The following is a 10,199-nucleotide window of genomic DNA, read 5'->3' as shown; positions in this document are numbered from 1 at the left end:
ATTATTATCGTTAAATAATAGAAACATTCTTTTGAAGGGTTAACACAGACGCAAACTTAAAAGTAAAGTTTCTGTTTACTCCTAAATTATTATTCTTAAATAGTAGGAACACCTTTTTGAACTATTAATACATACACAAATCTCTTAAAAGAAATGTCTACTCATTTTTAAATTACTATTCTCAAATAATAGAAACATCTCTCTGAAGAGTTAACACATATAAAAACTTCTTAAAAAAGGAAGTTTACACATCCTTAAATTATTATTCTCAAATAATAGAGACACCATTTTGAAGTGTTAACACAGATACAAATTTCTTAAAAACGAGTTTCTATTTACTTTTAAATTATTATTCTTAAATAATAGAAACACCTTTCTGAACGATTAATACAGGCACAAATCTCTTAAAAGAAATGTCTACTCATTATTATTATTCTCAAATAATAGAAACATCTCTCTGAAGAGTTAACACATATAAAAACTTCTTAAAAAAGGAAGTCTACACATTCTTGAATTATTTTTCTTAAATAATAGAGACACCTTTTTGAAAGGTTAACACAGATACAAATTTCTTAAAAACGAGTTTCTATTTACTCTTAAATTATTACTCTTAAATAATAGAGACACTTTTCTGAACAATTAATACACACACAAATCTCTTTAAAAAAAAATGTCTACCCATTTGTAAATTATTATTCTCAAATAATAGAAACATCTCTCTGAAGGGTTAACACATATAAAAACTTCTTAAAAACGAGTTTCTATATACCCTAAAATTGTTATTCTTAAATAATAGAAACATTTTTCTGAACAATTAATACACACACAAATCTCTTTAAAAAAAAATGTCTACCCATTTGTAAATTATTATTCTCAAATAATAGAAACATCTCTCTGAAGGGTTAACACATATCGAAACTTCTTAAAAACGAGTTTCTAATTACCCTTAAATTATAACTCTTAAATAATACAATTACTTAAGAACGAAACCATTTTGAAGGGTTAACACAGATAGAAATTTCTTAAAAAACGAGTTTCTATTTATCCGTAAATTATTATTCTCAAATAACAGAGACAGCTGTCTGAAGTGTCAGTACAGATCCGAATCTCTTTAAAAAGCATGTCTACCGTCGACCACGGATGTCACGATTCCCGTTACATCCCGTACACGAGAGACAACACACCCTCGGTTATTCCAGAGCTGCCGAAACCGCATGAAAATCGGAGACAACGCGTATCATTCGGTCCGGGCCCGTTCTTATTAATCGCGCGGGACACACGTGTCAATATAACGCTAATAATAATACTATCGATCCGTTCAGTGAGTCGGTGGACGACCTGAAACGACCCCTACCTCGTGCCTTACATTCGCGGACTCGTGACATTATTCCGTTCCCGGCCGAATTATCGAATGTTGTACACCGTTGGCATTAAAATTATTCCGCGACGTTGTCCGTTACGTTTTCTGGGTCACGAACGAAAACGGGGTGACGCGGCAACGTAAATCGATGGATCGACGGTCGCCATCGATTCAATGGAAAATTTGTGCACAACAAGAAGGGTACGGAAATTTAATTTCCAACAACTCTCGTTATACGAGAGTTCCCGTTGTAAAAGCAACGTCGAGCGAACGATATCGTCGCGTTCCGCGTTCCCTCCCACAACTCGATACGTTCCATGTTTCATCGCGATCGGTCCAGCTGTTTTCCCATGATGCGGTAACAAACAGACAAACAGACACGCTTGCATTTTATTTATATAGATAATTGCCCTATTGTTTGTATTCCCCCATCCGTGCTCCCGCGTATCTTTCGTATTTTTACCGAAGGTTTATTCTTGTTAATAAACGAACAAAATACAGAGTCAGGGCTCGCTATGCGTTTCGTGGTTTTACTTATTGGTCCTCTCGTGTACGTCTTCGAAATCGCTGCGAATTCATCGTACGATGTACTGTTCCTAGGTGAGAAAAAGGCTGACGAGTGTTCACAGAGCTTATCAGTTACTTGCATTGTTGTTATTGGTAGACGATGGTTGGAAAGGTCGACAGCAACCAATAGAGACAATGATACGAGTATTGGTAGATTGTAAACTATAGTAGGGGATGTAAACACTCGTCAGCCTTTTTCTCGTAGACCGACAGTACATGACAGTACAAAGAATCGTGTTAAGTTTTAATCCTTGTTAAAGTAGGTCTGGTACTTTGATTAAGAAAATTAGGATTTAGCATTTTTCTTTTTCGAGGATAGAATAATTTATTCTGGAGGAAAATTAGCAAAAATATACTTTACTTTTAGTGAAGTTTATTTCGTAAGTGCATTAAGTTTTCTAATACCAAGTTACGTATTTTTAATAATACGTATTTTTAATAATACGTGACTTGGTATTAGAAAACTTAGTGCACTTACGGAATAAACTTTACTAAAAGTAGAGTATATTTTTGCTACTTTTAATATATATATATATATAGCAAGATATCATTAATGTTTGCAACTTTGTAGAAAATAAACAAGATTCTCAAGACAGTCGCAAAAAAGTACCGACAAAGCTCGAGTTTTTCACGATCTGGGGAACACACTTGAAAATAATCTTCGCGATTATTTACAAACTAATGATTACCCTTCCCACCGTCCCAACTTACAACCCTCTCGCCAAAAATACTCGCGCAACGAACGTTAACATCTGCAAATTTGCGCACGGAATAAACACGGTTGTCATTCTCGACTTAAGAAACGAAACAAAAAAAAAAAAAAGAAAAAATGTCAAGAGAGCTCTATTTTTTCATCCAATTACCTTTTCCTCGCGACAGTCGCAACCTACGACCTACTCGCCGAAACACTCGCGCAAGGGCATCAACGTTCGCAACTTTGCTCGCAAAATTAACACGATCACCGTTCCCGAGACTGTCCCGAGCCAATGTCGCGAGTGTCTCTATTTTTTCATCCAATTATCCGTTTCCTCGCAATCCTCGCGAGCCACTCGGCAGAATACGCTCGCAGGATCGTTAACGTTCGCAACTTCGCGCGGAAGAATTAACACGATCGACGTACCCGTCGCGCGTGGGAAGAAGAAGCAAAAAAAAGAACAAAAAAAAAAAAAAGAAAAGAAAGGTGAATCTTTCGAGATTAGCGTTTCGTGGCCACGATAGACCGCGCCCTCGCAAAATGGAAGATTTGCACGCGAACGAGGCCCGCGACCATCTCTCGATCGCGTAATTACTGTCCGTGGATACGGTCGCGCGATCAAGTCGTCGCCTTTTAATCATTATAACTTTATCGCGGTAGCAGCCGGAAAGATACACGGTCTCCGGTTACCGTGCTGCTGCGCATTATAAACGTCCCGGGGCGAGCAATTTTGCGAAATTATGGCGATCCCGGCCGCCCCGGTAACATCGCAGTCGTGGAAACGGACATTAATATCGAGCGCGCGACGTTAAAGCGAGGCGACCGGCGCGCTCGACTGGCCGGTGGTGGGGGTAGTGGCGGGGGCGGTGGTGGGGGGAGTGGCGGTGGCGGTGGTGGGGGGAGTCTCGCGACCTACCGCGCGCCGCTACGTACACCGAGCTATCGGTTTTAAGCTGACCGAGCCCCGCGAGCCGTTAAGACACGAAAACCGAGTTACCGTCTTTTCAAATTGATACTTTTGTGCCACGGGAGTCCCTTTCGCCTGGCAGCGTTCGCGCGTTCACCCGCTCGCGTACGAAATGTCCCGCTTTCAAGCCCATTCTTCCCTTCACGGTGCTCTCGCTCGCTACGACACCCTCTCGACCTCCTGGAAGGCCGTGGAATACCGAAAGAGACGAGAAAAAAGAAAAAAGAGAAAAAAAAAGATTGTTGGGAACGATACCTTTCAATCGCGAGGTAAACGATTTTTTTTTTGTTTTTTTTTTTGAGAGAGAAGTTCCGAGATTTTTTATCTGCGATTGAAACGCAATTTCTGCGAATCTTCGTCGTTAATTACGACGAACGAAATTCGCGTTGGGAAATTTGCTTTGAACGGTGGAAAAGTTAGTTTAAAAGGGGAAAATCGAGATTGTGATCTTTTTGTGTTTGTTTTTTAGCGAGTATCTGGGGTAGGGCGATAAAGGAGATATGTGTGAGGAGTGTGATTAAGTAGTGAACAAATTTTGAATTTTTAACGTGGGTGTGCTTTTTGATGTTATTTTTAATTGTTGGATATTATGGTTGTGGATAGAGAACGGGGAGTGAATTTGGAGAATTTTTTTTTAGAGGAATACTAAAATTACGAAAGACACGTATACGAAATATAAGTTTTACGAGAGTTTGAATTTCATTTTAGGGGGTTGTAGAAACTCGAGGAGAACATCAGGGTTGATATTAAATAACGCGAGAGGATCTGATTGAGATCTCGAAGAAACTTTACTATATTTCGAGCACTGGCCGATGGGGAACTTCTATGTTCGATTTCGTCGATTCAATTTTCCTGATAGATTTTTTACAGGTGCACCTGGCCCTCTGTAAAATGTGTCCTTTATGTTAATAACGGGGAGAAATATCTTCCGTAGACAGAAATTGTGTATAGAAGTTTATTAAACTTTCCAAAAGTAAATTCCATTTATATTTAAATTATATTTATATTCCATGTATCACCAGACAAAATTTCGACCATATTTTTCAATCCTTGAACATAAATAATCCCTAAGTACAAAAACAACCGTATAACGTTACCTCGATACAGCGAAAAGGAGCAATACTAATGTTAAATTGATACTCTTAATTCGAAATAATTCACCCACTGTTTTTATCTGCAAATATTATTCATTTACCCAATACTATTGGGTTGTTCGAAAAGTCATTTCGTCTTTTTTTCGTGAAAATGAATCACGATTTTTTTAGAGTGTATAAACATTTCATTAAATTATATATTCTCCATTTTGGAAAACAAAATGACTTTCCGAACAACCTAATAATATTAAATTGCTACCCTTAACTCGAAATAATTCATCCACTGTTCTTATCTGCAAATATTATTCATCTAGCGGTATTCGAGATACTGGCAATTATTCGAGCATAATTTTCACCTAAACATAGTCAATCCCTAAGTACAAAAACAGTCATATAACGTTTTTTCAATACAACGAAAAGGAGCAATACTAATATTAAATCGATACCCTTAACTCGAAATAATTCACTCGCTATTATTATTTGCAAATATTATTCATCTAGCGGTATTCGAGATACTGGCAATTATTCGAGCATAATTTTCACCTAAACATAGACAATCCCTAAGTACAAAAACAATCATATAACATTACCTCGATACAACGAAAAGGAGCAATACTAATATTAAATCGATACCCTTAACTCGAAATAATTCACTCACTGTTATTATTTACAAATATTATTCATCTAGTGATATTCGAGCATAATTTTCACCTAAACATAGACAATCTCTAACTACAAAAACAACCATATAACATTACCTCGATACAACGAAGAGCAACACTAATATTAAATCGATACCCTTAACTCGAAATAATTCACTCGCTGTTATTATCTACAAATATTATTCATTTAGCGGTATTCGAGATACTGGCAATTATTCGAGCATAATTTTTACCTAATCGAATCATCGATCGAACGTGTCCGCGTCACCCGGTTCGTTTCAATTTATCTTCCCTGTTAGGCGAACCAATTCCGGGCATAGGATTCAATTGTGCGTCGCTGTTTGCTATGATTAAACGAACTCGACGACCATAAAGTTCGAAGGGGCGTTGCAATTATCGGAATCGTTGATACGATCGTATTAACGGATTAAAATGTCGCTCTGGCAACGGCTAATCGCGTTTTGTAAGTTCCCGCGGTTTGGCACGCTTTTCGAATTTACCGCGCGGCCGAGCGATATCCAACCGACGCCACGGTGGATCGGCCGGATAACCCCGGAAATTTAATCCCGAGTTCGCGACTTTCGCGTTAAGTGATACCCGCGAAATGAAATTTTCCCGCGGTGGTTCGCTATCAGATGCTACCGAGTTCTCTCGTTTTTACCCGGCCCGCGAAACGAGCCGAACATTTTCGCGGAAACATCGGGAAATCCCTTCAACCGAATGGATGAATAACCACATGACGGAGTGGAACCGGAGCTAACTTATTTCTCTGTTAATTGTGAATGGGAACTGTAGAAATTTGTTGAATATTTGGTAGAAGGATCGGAAAAAGTTTTCGAGGTGTACTGTATGCAATTCGTACGCTCGAATGTCGTTAATTTGAGTGTGATTAATTTTTGGGGATACAAGGGGAATTTTTTTGAGGATTGAACGATCGAGATGGAAGTGACTTTCTTTCTGTTGAGTGTAAATAGAAATTTTAGAAATATAGAGTATTTAGTTGGAAGATTGGAAAAGTTGGAAGAGATTGTATATGTACGATGTTATTTAATTGTTGTTAATTTGGGTGTGATGAATTTTTGTGGATACAAGGGGAATTTTTTTGAGGATTGAACGATCGAGATGGAAGTGACTTTCTTTCTGTTAATTATAAATAGAAATTGTACAAATACAGAATACTAAGTAGAAAGATTGGAAAAGTTGGAAGAGATTATATATGTACAATGTCACTCCAAAATTTCCGTATATAAACGCTAAAATATTTTTTTTATCAAACGCGTAAAAAATTCCCAGAATCTGTCTCTTAACCTCTTAATTCGATGATAAAAAATATCTCTCTCTGAAAAAATAATATTCCCGTACCGGAGATTTATAAGTAACAAATTTCTTTTCGTAATTATCGTAATCGAAAACGACCGAAATTATTTCAATCGTCGAATATCGAACGAAGATCTTTCCACTCATAATTCGATTATAAAGAATATCTCTCTCTGAAAAAATAATATTCCCATGCCGGAGATTTATAGATAAAAAATTTCTTTTCGTAATTATCGTAATCGAAAGCGACCGAAATTATTTCAATCGTTGAATATCGAACGAAGATCTTTCCAACGTCGATACATCGCTAAAGAGAATAACGAAAAAACGAAATTCCCGGAAAAGTTCGAAACGTTGCTCGAAAAAGTGTTCGATTTAACGTGGAACGACTCTCTATATGGAAAATACTCCGCAAACACTGCAAGGGAGAAATAAATCTCATTTAACTTAGACCATGGCCGAGTCCTTCAGCAACAGATATTTAACCGGAAAAAGTAATTACTTGTGGGGGCCGCGGCGGAACCGGATCAAATGAAGGGTTCTCAGGTTTGTTTTTCGGTTCGATTTTCTGGTCGGCCAGGATGAGTCACTCGCCGCGGTCGTGGCGCAGGGAAATGCGAAGTTTGATTTATGAAACGCTTTCGTCGGATACTGCAATTTTCCGGACGATACCGCACAACCGGCTGGCCCGGAATTGAATGATTCATACGTCGACGGGCGCGCACGCGCGTGCTAGTTCTGTCTCTTAACCTCTTAACTCGGTGGCTCGCAAAACCTTCGAAATCCACCTTCCTCTAACAACGAATGCCTCTGCGTTAGATATATATGAATAAAAAATTTTTTGTCGCGTTACATTTTCATTGATTCAAAATTGAACAGTCCTTATTCGAAATTGAACAATTTGTCTCTTAATTTTTTAATTCGGTGGTTGGCAAAATCTTCAAGATCGACCTTCCTCTAACAACGAATGTCTCTGCGTCAGATATATATGAATAAAAAATTTTTTGTCGCGTTACATTTTCATTGATTCCAAATTAAACAGTTTTTACCCGAAATTGTATTATTTGTCTCTTAACCTCTTAACTCGGTGGCTCGCAAAACCTTCGAGATCCACCTTCCTCTAACAACGAATGCCTCTGCATTAGATATATATGAATAAAAAATTTTTTGTCGCGTTACATTATCATTGATTCAAAATTGAACAGTCCTTATTCGAAATTGAACAATTTGTCTCTTAACCTCTTAACTCGGTGGCTCGCAAAACCTTCTATCTCCACCTTCCTTTAACAACGAATGTCTCTGTGTTAGATATTTATGGATAAAAAATTTTTCCGTTGCGTTACATTATCATTGATTCAAAATTGAACAGTCCTTATTCGAAATTGAACAATTTGTCTCTTAATTTTTTAATTCGGTGGTTGGCAAAATCTTCAAGATCGACCTTCCTCTAACAACGAATGTCTCTGCGTCAGATATATATGAATAAAAAATTTTTTGTCGCGTTACATTTTCATTGATTCCAAATTAAACAGTTTTTACCCGAAATTGTATTATTTGTCTCTTAACCTCTTAATTCGGTGGTTGGCAAAACCTTCAAGATCCACCTTCATCTAACAACGAATGTCTCTGCGTTAGATATTTATGAATAAAAAATTTTTTGTCGCGTTACATTTTCATTGATTCCAAATTAAACAGTTTTTACTCGAAATTGAATTATTTGTCTCTTAACCTCTTAACTCGGTGGCTCGCAAAACCTTCTATCTCCACCTTCCTTTAACAACGAATGTCTCTGCATCAGATATTTATGGATAAAAAATTTTTCGTCAAGTTGCATTTTCATTGATTTAAAATTAAACAGTCTTTACTCGAAATTGAACAATTCGTGTTCTATACGTCTCTTAATGTCTTAATTCGGTGGTTTTCAAAAGTTTGAAAGTTATCCCTCCACTAAAAGAGATTTCTGCACTGGAAATTTCTTGTCGCGTTCATTTCAATTATTTTAAAATTAAACCGTTTCGGATCGGAATTGAATAATTTATACACCGACTGACGTGCACGCGCGAACTTTGCCCCGTCACCTTTTAACTCGGACACTTTCCGAAGTTTCCAAAAGAAATTTTGAACGTTATTGAATTTCTATGTCACGTCGTGTTTATTTCAATAGGTTCGAAACGAAAGTATTTTTATCGATTTCGAACGATTAAAATTTCATTCGTCGAATATCTGAGAAAGTCTCTGGTCGAATTAAACTATCGTAGAATTATGGCGTTAATGTGTAACGCGGTGCAAAACGAAAAAGATCACGAAAATTCGAGTTACACGCTCGCATAATTTTCTCGAATTGAAAATCGGTGTATTTGAAATGATAGAAAAGAATTATACCAAAATTTTAATAATAGTAATAGTACTAGTAAAAAAAATTATATCTCTATTCAGTTAAAGAAAAATATTCTACGCTAAGTCTTCTCCTTCGTACCCCCCCTCCCCCCACTCTCGAATACCCTGCCTAACCTACTGCTGAGTATACTCACGTGCAACAATATTAATTTCTCCCCTTTCTAAAATTTTTCCGATCTCTCTTAAATCTCTACTCAGTCAAATTAAAAAGAAAAATAAATTTCCAAACTTAATTCCACCCAGAGGCTTTCCTCCAGGTGATTAATTCGCCATAAGGTGAATACTAACGTAGATCTAACCTAAACCTAACCCAGACCTATTGCTAAGTATCTTCACGTGCATCAATATTATTCCCACCCTGAATCTTCTCCTCTTTCTTAAGATTTTCTCCATCTCCCTTAAATCTCTACTCAGTCAAATTAAAAGAAAAATAAATTCCAAAAATTGATTCCACCTAGAGGTTTTCTTTCAGGTGATCAATTCTGTATAAGGTGAATACTAACCTAAACTTAACCTAGAGCTATTGCTAAGAAATCCCATGTGTAACAATATTATTCCCACCCCTAATATTTTCCCCTTCCCCAAGATTTTTCCCACCGCTTTAAATCTCTACTCAGTAAAATTAAAAGAAAAATAAATTTCCAAAATTAATTCTACCCAGAGGCTTTCTTTCAGGTGATCAATTCGGTATAAGGTGAATACTAACTTAAACCTAACCCAGACCTATTGCCAAGTATCCTCACGTGCACCAATATTATTCCCACCCCTAATATTTTCCCCTTTCCCAAGATTTTCCCATGCCCCTTAAATCTCTACTTAGTCAAATTAAAAAGAAAACAATAATTTCCAAAAATTAATTCCATCCAGAGGTTTTCTTCCAGATGATCAATTCGATATAAGGTGAATACTAACCTAAACTTAACCTAGACCTATTGCCAAGTATCCTCACGTGCACCAATATTATTCCCACCCTAAATCTTCTCCTCTTTCTCAAGATTTTCTCCATCCCCTTAAATCTCAACCCAGTGAAATTAAAAAGAAAAAAATAAATTCCAAAAATTGATTCCACCTAGAGGCTCTGGCCCAAGTGATAGATTCTGTACAAGGTGAATACAAAGTCTTCGATATGAAATAAACGGAC

At 37.1% G+C, this 10,199-nt stretch overlaps 1 long non-coding RNA gene across 1 annotated transcript; it reads left to right on the top strand.

The window, feature by feature from the left end:
• The first annotated feature begins 3,593 nt into the window (after window positions 1-3,593).
• On the top strand, window positions 3,594-4,566 carry LOC143152506 (uncharacterized). Its single transcript, XR_012993586.1, has 2 exons — window positions 3,594-3,857; window positions 4,297-4,566. It is a non-coding gene; the product is annotated as an uncharacterized LOC143152506 (long non-coding RNA).
• Window positions 4,567-10,199: the final 5,633 nt, after the last annotated feature.

This window comes from Ptiloglossa arizonensis, chromosome 1 (assembly GCF_051014685.1).
Source record: "Ptiloglossa arizonensis isolate GNS036 chromosome 1, iyPtiAriz1_principal, whole genome shotgun sequence".
Classification (NCBI taxonomy): domain Eukaryota; kingdom Metazoa; phylum Arthropoda; class Insecta; order Hymenoptera; family Colletidae; genus Ptiloglossa; species Ptiloglossa arizonensis.
This window is presented reverse-complemented; position numbering and strand designations above follow the sequence as displayed.